We start from the raw sequence: 20,069 nt of genomic DNA on the forward strand, positions 1-20,069 counted from the left end.
TGCCCATCTAATAGAATTTTGGATGCCTCGTTTAAGTACGCAGTTTTTGTTTGCAAAACAACTGCTCCACCCTTATCAGCCCCTTTAATCACCAAATCAGTATCCTTTTTCAGAGATTTCAAAGCTCCCTTTTCTTGTGGATTGAGGTTGGTCCCATACTTGTTGCTCTTAAGCTTCAATCTCTTGAAATCTTCCCTAACCGATTCATAAAAGATATCCAGATTGCTACCTCTGGACTCGACAGGGTAATACTTAGAAGGTAATTTAACCAAGGGAGTTTTAACATTTGTACTAGCGGCTGATGGAGGGTTCTTAAGGAAATGTCTTTGTATCGTTAATTTGCGAACATATTTATTGAGATCAATAAATAGATTGAATTTATTCACATGTAAATCTGGTGCAAATTTCAACCCTTTATCTAATAGGGAGCTTTCCGCTGATGATAATTGTCTCTCTGTGATATTGACAATCCCAGACGGGGCTTCTCCTGATTGAACAATGCTCTCCTTTTTTTGGGGCTTTTTTCGGCCCCCTCTACATCCTCGTCTCCTCCATTGTAGCCTCTCTTTGTACCATGTGGTGAGTCTAGTCTGGTATGTAATTCCTCTCTTTGTTGCTGTATACGGGGAAATCTGTAACTCCGTCTTTCCTCTAAAAAATGACCCTTTTGGTTTCTATCGGGAGTTGGTGTTCTGTCTGACAAATATTAACTTTTTGGTATGTAAGTAGACAATTATAATCTAGTAATAATATGCTAAATGAACATACCAATAATGTATCCTTTTCCTATAAACCACTCAGATCACGACCCCTGAAGAAGTCCTATATGGACGAAACGCGTTGGGTTTTTACGTGTTTATGAATTTGAGTATACATCTGAACTCTCTGGTGGAAGAATTGGTATTCTATTCAAGTGTAGATATCATCAAACAAAAATCGCCATATGATTACTAATCTTTATTGTTCACTTATTGTATAAGATTTTTCATTTGTTTTATTGATGTTTTTATGTAATATTGCAGTATTTACTGTCAAATTTTAAGAATAAATACATTTATATGTGACATCTGAGGTGGTTCAGCTCCCATGAGAATTCTTTTTTTCCTATTCCCAATTTTGTGCCTTGTCTGACAAGAGGCATTTCTTAGTGGTGTGAGCTATAATATTCATTAGCACAAAAAAGGGTTCTTTATTTTTTGTTTATATATATATATATATATATATATATATATATAAAAAACATTTTATAATGAATGCTGAGGTAAAGTTATTCCTTCTCATGTGCTGAGCGCTCTGTTAAAAAAAAAAAAAACTCTGGGTCAAGGATTCCAAGTGTTTATTCTTTTCCCGCCGTGAATAGAATAAAGTGAGAGTAACCCCCTGTTCTGCACGGGGCCCTGCCACAAAGGATCGTATGCAGGAAGATATGTGATACTCTAATTATGTGTCCGCATGTACTTTGATTATACTTGCATTACATGTGCATGGGGGAATAGTTGTATGCAGGGTACTCCTTAAGTTGAGTCATGTCTATATTATTGCAGCATACTGCCGTGCGACTACAAGGGATATAGGACTCTTGGGTTCGCGGGCCAATTCCATGGTGGTCTCGACTAGGAGGGCGTTGTGGATTCACCAATGGAATGCTGAGGCTGACTCCAAGAAGAACTGGAGTCTCTTCCCTATGAAGGTGAAACCTGGTTTGGGGATGGCTTGTTAAGTTGATCTTGGCAGATACCACTGGTAAGTCTACCTTTTTGACCTATGTTCCCTCACAACGGTTGGTGACGCATTTTTGTAGGATGCAGTCATTTCGACCGAATGGATACGGTTTTCCCTTTCTTTGCAGGTAGAGGAAAGTGAAAAGGTAAGAGGTCAGCAGCCTTTTCAAGTTCACAGAAGCAGAAATTATCCTCTGTTTTTGCCACATCCACTGCATGACGCTGGGTCTATCTTGCGGGAGCCCACTCCGGTGGGACCACGTCTAATACTCTTCAGTCAGTCCTGGAATGGACATGGACCAGTGAGTTTGAGAATAGAGTGCCAAGGGGGACGTACTGGAGTTTCCAGATGATTCCCCTCACTGATTTTTCAAATAGACCGTACCGATTCTCCTCTAGACGGGGAGGTAGTATGCTGTTATTCAAGCTTTTTTGTGCTTCTGAGGCCGTAGGGCTCAGTCAGAACAATCCTATATCTAAAATCCCAAAAATTTCTACTTAAGAAGTTGAACTACAAGATGGAATCTCTCAGGGCAGGGATTTCCAATCTGTAAAAGGAGTAAGAGGGTCTAAGTACGGTTTCTTCCACATTAGGCTTACCTGGGTTTGCTATTTAGGATTGTCATTACCAATTCACCGGAGTGATGGCGGTATGATGGCTTTCCTTCAATAGTAAAAGAGTCATTATTATTCTGTACTGGGACGCTCTCCTGAGTACGGCGAGGTCAAGAAACAAGTGGTGCAAAACGTTGCTTTCTCCCTGACAGTTCTTCAACAAAGTGGTTGGCTCCTGAACTTGCCGGAATCACTGTTGATCCCAACAACGCGGTTGTCGGCGTTGGGAATAATGTTAGATACAGAACTGTTGAGAGTTTGTTTCTTCCAGAGGATTCAGAGTCGGGTCAGATCTGCAACAGTGTCAATCCATCAATAAGTTCCGTTGATGAAAAAGATGGTTGCGGCCTACGAGGCCATTCAGTGAGCAGGTTAAATGCCAGAGTGGTTTTAGCGGGACCAGTTGGACATGTGGTCCGGGTCTCACCTGCGCATGCACCGGAAAATAATCCTATCTTACAGGACCAGAATATCTCTCCTGTGGTGGCTGCACAGTTCTCACCTCCTAGAGGGACGAAGGTTCGGGATCCAGGATTGGATCCTGGTGTCCATGGATGCAAGTCTCCGAGGCAGGGGAGCAGTCATTCAGGGGGAAAAATTTCCAGGGAAAATGGTCAAGCCAGGAAGCTTGTCTGCATAAACATTCTGGAATTAAGGGCTATTTACAACGGCCTTCTGCAAGTGGAACATCTTCTTCGCAGTCTGCCCGTGTTGATTCAGTCGGACAACATAACAGCAGTGGCGTACATAAACCGCCAGGGCGGAACAAAGAGCAGAGCGGCAATGGCGGAGGCCACAAAAGTTCTTCGCTGGGCGGAAAGACATGCAAGCGCTCTGTCAGCAGTCTTCGTTCCGGGCGTGGACAACTGGGAAGCAGACTTCCTCAGCAGAAACGATCTCCATCCAGGAGAGTGGGGTCTTCATCAAGAGAGGTCGTTGGGGATTTCCTCAAATAGACATGATGGCGTCTCGCTTCAACAAGAAATTTCAGAGATATTGTTCCAGGTCGAGGGACCCTCAAGCAATAGCAGTGGAAGCCCTAGTGACACCGTGGGTGTTTCAGTCGGTCTATGTGTTCCCTCCACTTCCACTCATTCCAAAGATGATAAAGATCATAAGAAGAACAAGGGTTCAGGCAATACTCATTGTTCCAGACTGGCCAAGCAGGGCCTGGTATCCGGATCTTCAAGAATTAATCATAGGAGATCCCTGGCCTCTTCCTTTGCGAGAGGACCTGTTACAGCAAGGATCGTACGTGTATCAAGACTTACCGCGGCTGCGTTTGACGGCATGGCAGTTGCACGCCAAATCCTAGACCGAAAGGGTATTCCCAGGGGACCCGGTCTGAAGATCGACAGTGTCTAGGTCGACAATGTTTAGGTCGACCACTATAGGTCGACAGTCACTAGGTCGACATGGATGGAAGGTCGACAGGGTTTCTAGGTCGACATGTGCTAGGTCGACAGGTCTAAATGTCGACATGAGTTTTTCCACATTTTTTTTTCTTTTTTTGAATTTTTTCATACTTAACGATCCACGTGGACTACGATTGGAACGGTAAAGTGTGCCGAGCGAAGCGAAGGCACCATGCCCGAAGCATGGCGAGCGAAGCGAGCCATGCGAGGGGACGCAGTGCACTAATTTGGGATCCCGGTCACTCTATGAAGAAAACTACACCAAAAAAATAAATAAATCCTCATGTCGACCTTTAGACCTGTCGACCTAGAAACCCTGTCGACCTTCCATCCATGTCGACCTAGAAACCCTGTCGACCTTCCATCCATGTCGACCTATAGTGGTCGACCTAAACATTGTCGACCTAGACACTGTCGATTTGATGAACCAGACCCATTCCCAGTGAGGTCATTCCCACACTACTTCAGGCTAGAAAAGAAGTAACGGCGAAACATTATCGCCGTGTTTGGAGAAAATATGTGTCTTGGTGTGAATCCTTGAAGGCTCCTACGGAAGTATTTCAGCTGGGGCGTTTTCTCCATTTTTTTTTTTTTTTGCAAGCAGGTGTGGATGCGGGCCTAAAGTTAGGCTCCATTAAAGTACAAATTTCGGCCTTGTCGATTTTCTTTCAGAAAAAATTGGCCTCCCTTCCAGAAGTTCAGACCTTTGTGGAAGGAGTGCTGCACAGCCAACCTCCTATGTGCCCCCAGAGGCACCATGGGATCTTAACGTGGTGTGGCAGTTCCTGCAATCTCATTGGTTTGAAAACCTTTACATAAGGTTGAGTGCAAATTCCTCATTTGGAAAGTGATCATGCTGTTGGCCTTGGCATCTGCAAGGCGGCGGTCTGAATCAGCGGCTTTGTCTCAGTGTCGCCAGAACAGCTCAGATTGGACAATGGAGGCTCTGTTGTCCTGTATGATCCCAACAAGATTGGGACTCCTGCTTCCAAGCAGACTATTGCACGCTGGATCTGTAAAACGATTCGGCAAGCTCATTCTACGGCTGGATTGCCGTTACCGAAATCGTGAAGGCCCATTCTACCAGAAAGGTGGGCTCATCCTGGGCGGCTGCACGAGGGGTCTCGGCATTACGGCTTTGCCGAGCAGTTACTTGGTCGGGTTCAAACACCTTTGAGAAGTTTTAGAAGTTTGATACCCTGGCTGTTGAGGACCTCTTGTGGGGTCAATCGGTGCTGCAGAGTCATCCGCACTCTCCCGCCCGTTCTAGAGCTTTGGTATAAACCCCATGGTTCTTGAAGCATCCCCAGCATCCTCTAGAACGTATGAGAAAATAGGATTTTAATACCTACCGGTAAATCCTTTTCTCTTAGTCCGTAGAGGATACTGGCCGCCCGTCCCAGTGCGTACTGTATCTGCAGTTATTGGGTATGTTTACACACATGGTGTGTTGCGTTTAAGTCAGCCTGTTACTGACGATATTCATGCGTTATGCTGTTATTGGTTGTGATTACACACAGGTTGTGTTACGCTTTATGTCAGCGTATTGCGGCAAATTCTTCATGCCGGCGGCTGGTGTTCTATTGAATGCCACGTTCTGCGGCATACTGGGGGTGTGAGTTGGTGAGATGCTCACCGTGGTTTAACAATAAATTCTTTCCTCGAAATGTCCGTCTCCCTGGGCACAGTTACTTAAACTGGAGTCTGGAGGAGGGGCATAGAGGGAGGAGCCAGTTCACACCCATTCAAAGTCTTAAAGTGCCCATGTCTCCTGCGGATCCCTTCTATACCCCATGGTTCTTGAAGCATCCCCAGCATCCTCTACGGACTAAGAGAAAAGGATTTACCGGTAGGTATTAAAATCCTATTTTTTCCTTCCCTCACCTTGAACTGTTTGTGATCAATGCATTAGAATATTTTAATAATAGGATGTCCAAATTTATGAACCAAAAAAAATTGTATTCAATTTTCATGCAGTAATGTCAAGATGAAATAATAAATATTACATGGACAGCACTAAAGGTGCTATTATTTAACATTTGGTTGCACACCCTTTGGCAACAATGACTGACTCCAAACATTTCTTGTAGCCTTCTTATACCTGTCTGCTGGTAATTTCTCCTACTCTTCCGCAGTGCCACATTAAGGTCTTCATGGGCCTGGAACTGCAATTTCTGAAAGTGCCTATTGTGTGTCACCACAGTGGGGGTGTGGCTACTGATATGGGGTGTGGCCAGTGCGGCATATATATTAATATGTATATATGAACATAGCATACTTTCCAACTGTGCCGTGAGACCACACCCCCTTTTGGTTAGGCCACGCCCCCTTTTCGGGCACACGCGCACAGGAGTCCCTCTTTGAGCCCACAGAATGTTGGGAGGTATAACATAGTGAGGCAGAAGTCACAAAACAACGTCCAAGATAGCTGGTGGTGTGGGATGCTGGATGAACTCAGACATTATTTTTAAAGCGACAGTCATTTACAAGGCATGATTTTGCCTTGTAAATGATTGATTGCCCCTTTAAAAAAATGTCTGGGTGTGTCTGGCATCCCGCACCTCCAGCAAACTCAAGCGCTATTACATCTCAGTCTGCATCATAAAGCCAGAAGTAAGAAGAGTGGTGAGTAGGTGGCCGGCATCCCGTTTAGCGGGTCGCCGGCTGTAATGGCGGCATCAGGGTATGGAGCGCAGCACTGACATGCAGGCTGCGTCTCCAGGCTCAGTACAACATGCTGTATGTGTGTATGTTTCCATTGTGAGGGGCGAGCTGAGCTTTTTAACATTACCCTACACTGGCAAACAGCTTACAGGGGTTCTAACCCGCTGTTAAGCTTCTCGGACACCTCAGCCAGTATAAAAAAAAACGGGAAGACTGTGCGCCATTACGGGGGCGGGTCTTCACTATGAGCGGATCCAGCAGCTCACCATCCCCATTTCTCTGACGTCCTAGTGGATGCTGGGAACTCCGAAAGGACCATGGAGAATAGCGGCTCCGCAGGAGACTGGGCACAACTAAAGAAAGCTTTTAGGTCACCTGATGTGCACTGGCTCCTCCCACTATGACCCTCCTCCAAGCCTCAGTTAGATTTTGTGCCCGGCCGAGGTTGGATGCACACTAGGGGCTCTCCTGAGCTTCTAGAAAGAAAGTATATAATTAGGTTTTTTATTTTACAGTGAGACCTGCTGGCAACAGGCTCACTGCAGCGAGGGACTAAGGGGAGAAGAAGCGAACCTACCTGCTTGCAGCTAGCTTGGGCTTCTTAGGCTACTGGACACCATTAGCTCCAGAGGGATCGACCGCATGGAACTGGCCTTGGTGTTCGGTCCCGGAGCCGCGCCGCCGTCCCCCTTACAGAGCCAGAAGCAAGAAGAGGTCCGGAAAATCGGCGGCAGAAGACATCAGTCTTCACCAAGGTAGCGCACAGCACTGCAGCTGTGCGCCATTGCTACTCATACACACTTCACACTCCGGTCACTGAGGGTGCAGGGCGCTAGGGGGGGGCGCCCTGAGCAGCAATAAAAACACCTTGGCTGGCAAAAATACCACAATATATAGCCCTAGAGGCTATATATGTGATAATTACCCCTGCCAGAATCCATAAAAAAGCGGGAGAATAGTCAGCGAAAAAGGGGCGGAGCTATCTCCTTCAGCACACTGGCGCCATTTCTCCCTCACAGCTCCGCTGGAAGGAAGCTCCCTGGCTCTCCCCTGCAGTCTACACTACAGAAAAGGGTAAAAAAGAGAGTGGGGGCACTAAATTTAGGCGCAGTATATATAACAGCAGCTGTAGGGGACATAATTCAGTTAGTCCCTGCATTATATAGCGCTCTGGTGTGTGCTGGCATACTCTCACTCTGTCTCCCCAAAGGGCTTTGGTGGGTCCTGTCCTCTGTTAGAGCATTCCCTGTGTGTGTGCGGTGTGTCGGTACGGCTGTGTCGACATGTTTGATGAGGATAATGATGTGGAGGCGGAGCAGATGCCTATAGAAGGGATGTCACCCCCTGCGGGGCAGACACCTGAGTGGATGGACTTATGGAAGGAATTGCGTGCACGTGTCGACTCCTTACACAAAAAATTTGACGACATGCCAAATGCGGGACAGCCGGCTTCTCAGCTCGTGCCTGTCCAGGCGTCTCAAAGGCCATCGGGGGCTCTAAAACGCCCGCTACCTCAGATGGCAGACGCAGATGTCGACACGGATACTGACACCAGTGTCGACGGCGATGAGTCTAGTCTAATGTCCACTAAGGCCATTCGTTGCATGATTGAAGCAATGAAAGAGGTGTTACAAATTTCTGATATAAACCCAGGTACCACTTAAAAGGGTATTATGTTTGGGGAGAAAAAACTACCCGTAGTTTTTCCCCCATCAGAAGAATTAAATGAAGTGTGTGAAGAAGCGTGGGCTTTCCCTGATAAAAGATTGGTAATCTCTAAGAAGTTACTAATGGCGTTCCCTTTCCCGACAGAGGATAGGTCACGTTGGGAGACACCCCCTAGGGTGGATAAAGCGCTCACATGTTTGTCTAAAAAGGTGGCACTACCATCTCCGGATACGGTCGCCCTCAAGGAACCTGCTGATAGAAAGCAGGAGGCGATCCTGAAGTCTGTATATACACACTCAGGCATTATACTTAGACCAGCTATTGCGTCAGCATGGATGTGCAGTGCTGCCGCTGCGTGGTCAGATTCCCTGTCAGAAAATATTGACACCCTAGACAGGGACACTATTCTGCTAACCATAGAGCATATAAAAGACTCAGTCTTATACATGAGAGATGCACAGAGGGAGATCTGCCGGCTGGCATCTAAAATAAGTGCATTGTCCATTTCTGCTAGGAGAGGCTTATGGACTCGCCAGTGGACAGGGGATGCAGATTCAAAAAGGCACATGGAAGTTTTGCCTTATAAGGGTGAGGAGTTATTCGGGGATGGTCTCTCGGACCTAGTTTCCACAGCAACTGCTGGGAAGTCAGCATTTTTACCCCATGTTCCCTCACAGCCTAAAAAGGCGCCGTTTTATCAGGTACAGTCCTTTCGGACTCAGAAAAACAGGCGTGGAAAAGGCGGGTCCTTTCTGTCCAGAGGCAGAGGTAGGGGAAAAAGGCTGCAACAAACAGCAGGTTCCCAGGAGCAAAAGTCCTCCCCCGCTTCTTCCAAGTCCGCCGCATGACGGTGGGGCTCCACAGGCGGAGCCAGGTACGGTGGGGGGCCGCCTCAAAAATTTCATCGATCAGTGGGCTCGCTCACAGGTGGATCCCTGGATCCTGCAAATAGTATCTCAAGGGTACAAACTGGAATTCGAGGCGTCTCCACCCCACCGGTTCCTAAAATCTGCCTTGCAGACAACTCCCTCAGGCAGGGAGGCTGTGCTAGAGGCAATTCACAAGCTGTATTCCCAGCAGGTGATAGTCAAGGTGCCCCTACTTCAACAAGGACGGGGTTACTATTCCACACTGTGTGTGGTACCGAAACCGGACGGTTCGGTGAGACCCATTTTAAATTTGAAATCCTTGAACACATACATAAAAAAATTCAAGTTCAAGATGGAATCGTTCAGGGCGGTTATTGCAAGCCTGGACGAGGGGGATTACATGGTATCCCTGGACATCAAGGATGCTTACCTGCATGTCCCCATTTACTATCCTCACCAGGAGTACCTCAGATTTGTGGTACAGGATTGCCATTACCAATTCCAGACGCTGCCGTTTGGCCTCTCCACGGCACCGAGGGTGTTTACCAAGGTAATGGCGGAAATGATGATACTCCTTCGAAGAAAGGGAGTTTTAATTATCCCGTACTTGGACGATCTCCTAATAAAGGCGAGGTCCAAGGAGCAGTTGTTGGTGGGAGTAGCACTATCTCAGGAGGTGCTACACCAGCACGGTTGGATTCTGAATATTCCAAAATCACAGTTGGTTCCGACGACACGTCTACTGTTCCTGGGTATGATTCTGGATACAGTCCAGAAAAAAGTGTTTCTCCCGGAGGAGAAAGCCAAGGAGCTGTCGTCTCTAGTCAGAGACTTACTGAAACTGAAACAGGTATCGGTGCATCACTGCACGCGGGTCCTGGCAAAGATGGTGGCTTCTTACGAAGCAATTCCTTTCGGCAGGTTCCATGCCAGAATCTTTCAGTGGGACCTGTTGGACCAATGGTCCGGATCGCATCTTCAGATGCATCGCCTAATAACCCTGTCTCCAAGAACCAGGGTGTCTCTGCTGTGGTGGCTGCAGAGTGCTCATCTTCTAGAGGGCCGCAGATTCGGCATACAGGACTGGGTCCTGGTGACCACGGATGCCAGCCTTCGAGGCTGGGGGGCAGTCACACAGGGAAGAAACTTCCAAGGACTATGGTCGAGTCAGGAGACTTCCCTACACATAAATATTCTGGAACTAAGGGCCATTTACAATGCCCTAAGTCAGGCAAAATCCCTGCTTCTACACCAGCCGGTACTGATCCAGTCAGACAACATCACGGCAGTCGCCCATGTAAATCGACAGGGCGGCACAAGAAGCAGGATGGCAACGGCAGAAGCCACAAGGATTCTCCAATGGGCGGAAAATCACGTACTAGCACTGTCAGCAGTGTTCATTCCGGGAGTGGACAACTGGGAAGCAGACTTTCTCAGCAGGCACGACCTCCACCCGGGAGAGTGGGGACTTCATCCAGAAGTCTTCGCGCTGATTGTAAATCGATGGGAACGGCCACAGGTGGACATGATGGCGTCCCGCCTAAACAAAAAACTAGAGGGATATTGCGCCAGGTCAAGGGACCCTCAGGCGATAGCTGTGGACGCTCTAGTGACACCGTGGGTGTACCAGTCAGTTTATGTGTTCCCTCCTCTGCCTCTCATACCGAGGGTACTGAGAATAATAAGAAAACGAGGAGTAAGAACAATACTCGTGGTTCCGGATTGGCCAAGACGAGCGTGGTACCCGGAACTTCAAGAGATGATCTCAGAGGACCCATGGCCTCTGCCGCTCAGACAGGACCTGCTGCAGCAGGGGCCCTGTCTGTTCCAAGACTTACCGCGGCTGCGTTTGACGGCATGGCGGTTGAACGCCGGATCCTGAAGGAAAAGGGCATTCCGGAGGAAGTCATTCCTACGCTGATTAAAGCCAGGAAAGATGTGACTGTACAGCATTATCACCGCATATGGCGGAAATATGTTGCTTGGTGTGAGGCCAAAAAGGCCCCAACAGAGGAATTTCAACTAGGTCGATTTCTGCATTTCCTTCAAGCAGGAGTGACTATGGGCCTGAAATTAGGCTCCATTAAGGTACAGATCTCGGCTCTGTCGATTTTCTTCCAGAAAGAACTAGCTTCACTACCTGAAGTTCAGACGTTTGTGAAAGGAGTGCTGCATATTCAGCCCCCGTTTGTGCCTCCAGTGGCACCTTGAGATCTCAACGTGGTGTTGAGTTTCTTAAAATCACATTGGTTTGAGCCACTTAAAACCGTGGATCTAAAATATCTCACGTGGAAAGTGGTCATGTTACTGGCCTTGGCTTCAGCCAGGCGTGTGTCAGAATTGGCAGCTTTGTCATGTAAAAGCCCTTATCTGATTTTCCATATGGATAGGGCGGAATTGAGGACTCGTCCCCAGTTTCTCCCTAAGGTGGTATCAGCTTTTCACTTGAACCAACCTATTGTGGTCCCTGCGGCTACTAGCGACTTGGAGGATTCCAAGTTACTGGACGTAGTCAGGGCCTTGAAAATGTATGTTTCCAGGACGGCTAGAGTCAGGAAAACTGACTCGCTATTTATCCTGTATGCACCCAACAAGCTGGGTGCTCCTGCTTCTAAGCAGACTATTGCTCGCTGGATTTGTAGCACAATTCAGCTGGCGCATTCTGCGGCTGGACTGCCGCATCCTAAATCAGTAAAAGCCCATTCCACAAGGAAGGTGGGCTCATCTTGGGCGGCTGCCCGAGGGGTCTCGGCTTTACAACTTTGCCGAGCTGCTACTTGGTCAGGGGCAAACACGTTTGCAAAATTCTACAAATTTGATACCCTGGCTGAGGAGGACCTTGAGTTCTATCATTCGGTGCTGCAGAGTCATCCGCACTCTCCCGCCCGTTTGGGAGCTTTGGTATAATCCCCATGGTCCTTTCGGAGTTCCCAGCATCCACTAGGACGTCAGAGAAAATAAGATTTTACTCACCGGTAAATCTATTTCTCGTAGTCCGTAGTGGATGCTGGGCGCCCGTCCCAAGTGCGGATTGTCTGCATTACTTGTACATAGTTATTGTTAACTAAAGGGTTATTGTTGAGCCATCTGTTGAGAGGCTCAGTTGTTTTCATACTGTTAAACTGGGTATAGTATCACGAGTTATACGGTGTGATTGGTGTGGCTGGTAAGAGTCTTACCCGGGATTCAAAATCCTTCCTTATTATGTCAGCTCGTCCGGGCACAGTGTCCTAACTGAGGCTTGGAGGAGGGTCATAGTGGGAGGAGCCAGTGCACACCAGGTGACCTAAAAGCTTTCTTTAGTTGTGCCCAGTCTCCTGCGGAGCCGCTATTCCCCATGGTCCTTTCGGAGTTCCCAGCATCCACTACGGACTACGAGAAATAGATTTACCGGTGAGTAAAATCTTATTTTTCACTTTGCAGCTCACACTGACAGGACTTTCAGGGAAGTGCAGCTCCTCCACAAAGACTCCACGTTTCCTCAGCGGTACCAGGGGGTCAAAGTAAGGGGCGGGGGAGCGTTGTTAGAATACTAAGCCCTATTAAGGAGCTTAGTTTGCGACTCAGCTGAGATTGGCTTAAGCATAAAGGGTGCAGTGTAGCTGGCTCCATCTTCTCTGTGTCTCCCTGCGGGCTCTGTGTGGGTGAACTGTGCTTTCACCTTTACTGTGTGTGAGTGTGTGTGGCCCTTCACACTACCATGTCATGGGAGTGTGTTTCCTGCACAGCAGAGTGTTTGTCTTCCCCGGGGGATTCACTACAGTGTACCCAGGATAGTACACATTCTCAGGCTAGTGGGTCTGTACCCGCATGGTTGGATTCCCTTAACGGGATGATCTCACATATTTCTAATAAATTTTCCCATAATGAGAAAGAGACGCAATACTTAAGACAGTCTGTGGAGGACCTGATGACTAGAGATTCAGTTCCCATATCAGCGTCTCAGACCCCTGCCATTTGTCCACAAAAGCGTACTCTGGCCCAAATCCTGCAGGCTGACACTGATGACGTATCAGACGCAGAGGAGGGTGAAGTGGACTCATGTGGAGGGGATGCAGCCCTGTCACAAGGAATACAGGCCCTAACAGAAGCTATTAGAGAAGTCCTGCACATTCCTGACAAGGTGGATGAGGAATCTTCTTGTAATGTAAAAAATAAATCCTCTGCTACTTTCCCTGCTTCAAAGGAATTAAATTCTCTGTTTGAAGAAACTTGGGTTAATCCGGACAAGAAGTTTCAGATCCCTAAAAGGTTACTCACATCCTTCCCGTTTCCTCAGGATGATAGGAAAAAGTGGGAAAATCCACCGATTGTTGACTCATCGGTATCTAGGTTGTCACGTAAGATAGTCTTACCTGTTCCTAGGGGAGCCTCCTTAAAGGACATGGCTGACCGCAAAATTGAGACCACTCTCAAATCCCTGTACACAGTAGCTGGTGTGGCCCAGAGACCCACTATTGCTTGTGCATGGATCACTAGGGCCATTGCAAAATGGTCAGGTAATCTAATTGACGGGTTAGGTTCCTTATCCAGGGGGGAGATAATTTTACTCCTGCAGCATATACAGGACTCTGCTAATTTTATGGTGGAGACCATAAAAGAAATTGGTTTGCTCAACGCACGCACCACTGCCATGGCAATGTCAGCACGCTGGGTCTTGTGGCTACACCAGTGGACTGCGGATGCGGATTCCAGGAAAGGCGTGGAAAGCCTACCATCCACAGGTGAAGCCCTTTTTGGAGTTGAACTGGATACGTGGATATCCAAGGCTATGGCAGGTAAGTCTACATACCTTCCTTCCGCAGCAACCCCAGCTAGGAAAACCTACTTTGCTCCAACTCTGCAGTCCTTTTGGACAACGAAATTTAAAAGTAAATCCAAAGGTTCTTCTACAGCCTTCAAAGGCAGTAGAGGTAAACCCAGAAAACCTGCAACTGCAGTTTCACAGGAACAGACCTCCGGTTCTGCTTCCTCAAAGCCTTCTGCATGATGGTGGACCACACTGCTTGGAAGACAGGCAGGTGGGAGCCCGATTTAAGATATTTCAGTCACATATGGGCAACATCATGCCTGGATCCATGGGTCAAAGATCTTATCGCCCAGGGCTACAGACTGAAGTTTCAGGAACTCCCACCCCATAGATTCTTAAAATCAGGCTTATAAGCTTCTCCAGAAGCAAGCATGATTTACAGGCAGCAAGTCAAAAACTGGTACAGACTTAGGTCATTGTTCCAGTTCCACTTCAACTGCAAAACAAGGGTTATTATTCCAACCTGTTTGTGGTACCGAAACCGGACGGTTCGGTAAGGCCCATTTTAAACCTCGTCACTGAAGCCGTACTTACGGGTGTTCAAATTCAAAATGGAGTCTCTGAGAGCGGTGATCTCAGGTCTGGAGGAGGGGGAATTCCTGGTTACTCTGGATATCAAGGATGCATACCTTCCTATTCCGATTTGGCTGCCTCATCAGGCTTATCTAAGGTTTGCATTACAGGACTGTCACTACCAGTTCCAGGCCCTGCCATTTGGCCTCTCCACGGCACCGAGGGTGTTCACCAAGGTAATGGCAGAGATGATGTTTCTCCTCCGCAAGCAAGGGGTGAACATAATACCGTACCTGGACACACTGCTGATAAAAGCACCATCCAGGGAGTGGTTGTTAGACAACATTGCCCTCTCAACATGACTACTCCAGGATCACGGGTGGATTCTGAACTTCAAAATCTCACCTGGAACTAACACGGAGGCTTCTGTTTCTGGGGAGGATACGGAGGCACAGAAGGTATTCCTTCCATTGGAAAAGGCATTGGTAATTAATTTGATGGTGCAGGATGTTCTAAGACCGACCCTGATATCGGTGCATCTATGCATTCGCCTTCTGGGGAAGATGGTAGCCTCTAACAAGGCACTGCAGTATGGAAGGTTTCACGCAAGGCCTTTCCAGCTAGATCTATTGGACATATGGTCCGGATTGCCTCTTCACATGTACCAGAGGATACGTCTGTGGTCAAAAGCCAGGATTTCTCTTCTGTGGTGGCTTCAGAGTTCTCACCTGACCGAAGGCCGAAGGTTAGGGATACAAAATTGGATTCTGCTAACCACAGATGCAAGCCTCAGAGGTTGGGGAGCAGTCACCCAAGGGGAACAGTTCCAAGGAAAATGGTCAAGTCAGGAAACCATTCTTCCGATCAACATTCTGGAACTAAGGGCCATATACAACACCCTTTTACAGGCATCACATCTTCTTCAGGATCACGCCATTCAGGTTCAGTCGGACAACGTGACGGCGGTAACGTACATAAACTGACTGGGCGGAACGAAGAGCAGAGCAGCAATGTCAGAGGTAACAAGGATTCTCCTCTGGGCAGAACGGCACGCTGTGGCGTTGTCGGCAGTCTTCATTCCGGGAGTGGACAACTGAGAAGCAGACTTCCTCAGCAGACATGACCTCCACCCAGGGGAATGGGGCCTTCACCCGGAGGTGTTCGGGTGCTTGACACGTTAGTGGGGAATTCCACAAATCGACATGTTGGCCTTTCGTCTCAACAAGAAGCTCAAGTGGTATTGTTCCAGGTCGAGAGACCCACAAGCAGTGGCAGTGGACACTCATGGGACTACCAGGTGGTGTACGTGTTTCCACCACTTCCATTGATTCCAAGAATTCTCAAAAGAATAAAAAGGGGAAAAGGTTCAAGCTGTTCTCATTGCCCTGGACTGACCAAGAAGGGCCTGGTACGCGGATCTACTGGAGATGCTCCTAGAGGACCCGTGGCCTCTACCTCTTTGCGAGGATCTTCTACAACAGGGGCCATTCATCTATCACGACTTACCGTGGCTACGTTTGACGGCATGGAGGTTGAGCGTCAAATTCTAGCCCGGAAAGGGATCCCGGACAGGGTTATTCCAACCTTGATCCTAGCCAGAAAGGGGGTAACGTCTAAACATTACCACCGTATTTGGAGAAAATACGTCGCTTGGTGTGAGAACAGGAAATGTCCTGCGGTGGAATTTCAACTGGGACGTTTTCTTTTTCTACAGTCAGGAGTGGATGTGGGCCTACGTTTGGGCTCCTTAAAAGTCCAAATTTTGGCCTTATCCATTTTCTTTCAGAAACAATTGGCTTCTCTCACGGAGGTTCAGACATTTTTGAAGGGTGTTCTGCACATCCAACCGCCCTTTGTGCCTCCTACGGCACCTTGGGATCTCAACGTGGTGTTGCAGTTCCTGCAGTCGGAATGGTTTGAGCCTTTACAGGAATTTGACGTCAAGTTTCTTACGTGGAAGGCCGTCACACTGTTGGCTTTGGCTTCAGCAAGGCGTGTGTCGGAGCTGGGGGTGTTGTCTCACAAAAGCCCCTATTTGATTTTTCATGAAGATAGAGCAGAACTCAGAACTCGTCAGCAATTTCTTCCAAAGGTGGTGCCTGCGTTTCATATCAACCAACCTATTGTGGTTCCGGTGGTTACCGACACCTCCGCTACTTCAAAGTCCTTGGATGTTGTGAAGGCTTTGAAGAGCTATGTGAAGAGGACAGCTCGTCACAGAAAATCGGACTCGCTGTTTGTTCTCTATAATCCCAATAAAATTGGGTGTCCTGCTTCAAAGCAGTCTATTGCTCGCTGGATCAGGTTTACTATCCAGCATGCTTATTCTATGGCAGGTTTGCCGGTTCCAAGATCTGTACAGGCTCACTCTACTAGGTCGGTGGGTTCTTCCTTGGCGACTGTCCGGGGTGTCTCGGCTTTACAGCGTTGCCGAGCGGCTACTCGGTCAGGTTCAAATACATTTGCTAAGTTCTAAAAGTTCGAATCTTTGGCCCCTGAGGACCTTTAGTTTGGTAAATCTGTTCTGCAGGAACCTCAGCACTCTCCCACGCGGTTTGGGAGCTTTGGTACATCCCCATGGTACTAATGTGGACCCCAGTATCCTCTAGGCCGTAAGAGAAAATAGAATTTTAATTACCTACTGGTAAATCATTTCCTCATAGTCCGTAGAGGATACCGGGCGCCCGCCCAGTGCTTCTTGTTTTCCTGCACTGTTACTTGGTTTAGTATTGTTGTTGGTTCAGCTGTTGCTGTTCCTGCTCAAGTTTGGATAGCATGGCTTTCCTCTTGTTTGGGTGTGCTGGTTCGAATTTCACCACTATCCTTTTATATCCTTCTCTCAAAGTATGTCCGTCTCCTTGGGCACAGTTTCTAGACTGAGTCTGGTAGGAGGGGCATAGAGGGAGGAGCCAACACACACTATTGATTTCTAAAAGTGCCCAAGGCTCCTAGTGGACCCGTCTATACCCCATGGTACTAATGTGGACCCCAGTATCCTCTACGGACTACGAGAAAAGGAATTACTGGTAGGTAATTAAATCCTATTTTCCCTTACTTCCAGAGAGGTTTTTCACAGTTCCATGAGGAGCAAACGTCTTAATAACATTGAGAACTCTTAAAACAGGGATACCAAGGACTTTGGAAATGGCCTTCTTCCTTTTAGAGGTATTTGGTGACCAGAGCACTTTTGATGCTCTTAGTCAGCTCTTTTGTTTTTCCCATTGTGACAAAATAACGGAATAAAAGTTGCCTTTTTAAAGATTAATGCTTTCATTCATTAGTTAATTCAATTCATGGTGACTCAAGTCATGGTGATTTTTATTTTTAGCTGTTATGTGCCAAATATGAGTGTTCTGTGCCAAACTGCTCATTACCAGTCCTTTTTCTCACTATCTATTATCGGGATCCGATCACGATCCCAGCAGGTGGGATCTCTTCAGTCGAACTACGAACGCCAGAATCCCGACACTAGTTGGAATGCCAGTGCCAGGATCCTCACATTGATCGCTGTCCTAGCGCCAGAATCTCTAATGATTCTTACATGGGCCACCGGCGAAATTAGGTTTTCGACTATGGAGAGAAGATTAGGGTTAGGCTGTGGGGGGGAAAGGAAAGGCTAGGGGTAGGCCGTGGGGAGGGTTAGGGTTAGGTTTAAATGCAGGGAGGGAAGGTTAGGGTTAGGCTGCTGGGGGGGGGGGGGGGGTTAGGCTGTGGCTAAGTTGTGTTAGTGTTAGGGGGGTTAGGGATCAGGGTTAGCTTAGTTAATTAGTGTCTGTTGGTATTTCAAACCTCAGGATGCTGCTGTTGGTATTTTGACAGCCAGCATCCCAACCGTTGGGATCCAGATACCAACCACTATTATCATGTTAGCAATGTTAACATCTGCCTGTATTAGCTCTGTGGCTTGTCTCATCTGCTCTGTGGACGTCATTCAGTATCAGTAGCAGAATCTGCTACTACTTGTGATCGCATGCTGAAGGCCGCCCAGCATGTAAATTGGTGGCAATTCAATTGCGATTGCATTTCAGACCTTGAAATAAGAGTTGACCCCTGCATACGCAGCCTTGCTGTGTATGCAGTCGGTCCGGCGCCATTCTCCTGTTCGCACTAGCTGTGTCCTTCAAGGATACGATCGCACTGCGAATGATCACGCATGCGCAGAAGTCCAAAAATCGTTCCATTGCAATTTTTGGACTTCTGCGTCTGGTATTGAATAAGGCCCTTAATCCAGGGATCCTTTTTAGTGCCCTGTCCAACACAAACCTAATAACATGCCCTGTGGTAGTAAGCCCTTCCTACGTGGAGTTCAAGACCTGTGGACATATGAGTACCGGTAAGCTTTAAGGGAAAGGTGGCCACGTGCATATTACTTGCCCCTTGTTCCCCCATCATAACTCTGTGGTACAGTCTTGAAGATTCTTGCATGAAACAGATAGGATTCATATGCCTCTATTAATTGTGTTTGGGCATGCAACCTGTTTCCATACATATCTCTGCAACATTTCTAACTGATGAAGGGAACCGTTCTTAAACAAGTATAGAATAATTACAACTAATATAACCCAATTCTATGAATCATATATGTTTATATGATTATATGTTTAGAATGATTAGAGTCTGCCACATTCCTTGAATGCCCCATGAAGATCTATGTGCTTCCTCTATTGGGATTTCTAAATTACACCCATATGGTCATCAATCAGCATGCTTTCCTGCCCCAGTACACATGTAAATCCCCACAAACTCAGGTGGTCTGAAATATAGATTAAATCATAAGTAATGGCAAAACCTACAACCTTATAATCATTATGAAGTATAGCAACTATGTTAAAAGCTAAGGAAAACACCCAATTTATATCTTTCACTATGCCATCTACCAATTTTTTGTATTACAGATACATCCAGTCCCACTAAAATGTAATTGCTTCCCTAATAAGAACTTAATTTATGCCATAGCTGGATTGGTGTTTTAAATAAGGCTTAAAACCACTTGATACCTAGTTCCCTCGAGAAAACAGTCAATTCATTAAGTATTATAAATAAATACCAGTAACGGGGCAATATATTCAGTTTATTTTGTTATATATTGTGGTCTTTGAGCCAAGGTAAAATACTTAGGATGGTCTTTCTGTTCACTCATATAAGCTAGTATATCATCAATGACAAGACAGGGTTATGTAGTGCACAGCATTTTGATGGGTTTCTTCCTCAAAAAAACATTTTTGGGCATGTTACCTTTTCATTTCACACCCATAAGAACTCATTTAGCTGCACCATTTTACCTGAAGCATTAGTAAATAGATAGAACGTATTTCTGGGAAACGGAGGCCATTGACGTCCCTTCCCCACCCACAAGCAGCTGCATACTGTCAATCACTAGACATCTGCAGCCTAGATGCATCCAGTGACGCAGGACCCATGCTGCATATTTGCAGTATGGGTCCTGCACATGAGCAAAGTACTGAACATCGGTACTTTTCCGACATGTAATGCAACAGTAACTGAATCAGGCACAGAGTTTAGTGAAGGTTCACCTTGAAATGCATTAGGCAGGCAAGTAAGTGTCCCTTTTTCCTTCATTTCTTTATTGTACAGCTACGGCTGTACCAAGCTCCATGTAAGCTAATGTGACTTAGATATACCAGGTCCTTGGAGAGGTAAACTCTCCTTAAACTCAAATATTTGCCAATCCCCTGGAAAATTGAGCCCTTGTGCTGCAGTAAATAAATGAAAAGGACAGTGGTGGATTTCCCAAGGCCCCTCCCCCCCCCCCCCCCCCCCGAAAAATTCACCA

This window comes from Pseudophryne corroboree, chromosome 6, assembly GCF_028390025.1.
Source record: "Pseudophryne corroboree isolate aPseCor3 chromosome 6, aPseCor3.hap2, whole genome shotgun sequence".
NCBI lineage: Eukaryota > Metazoa > Chordata > Amphibia > Anura > Myobatrachidae > Pseudophryne > Pseudophryne corroboree.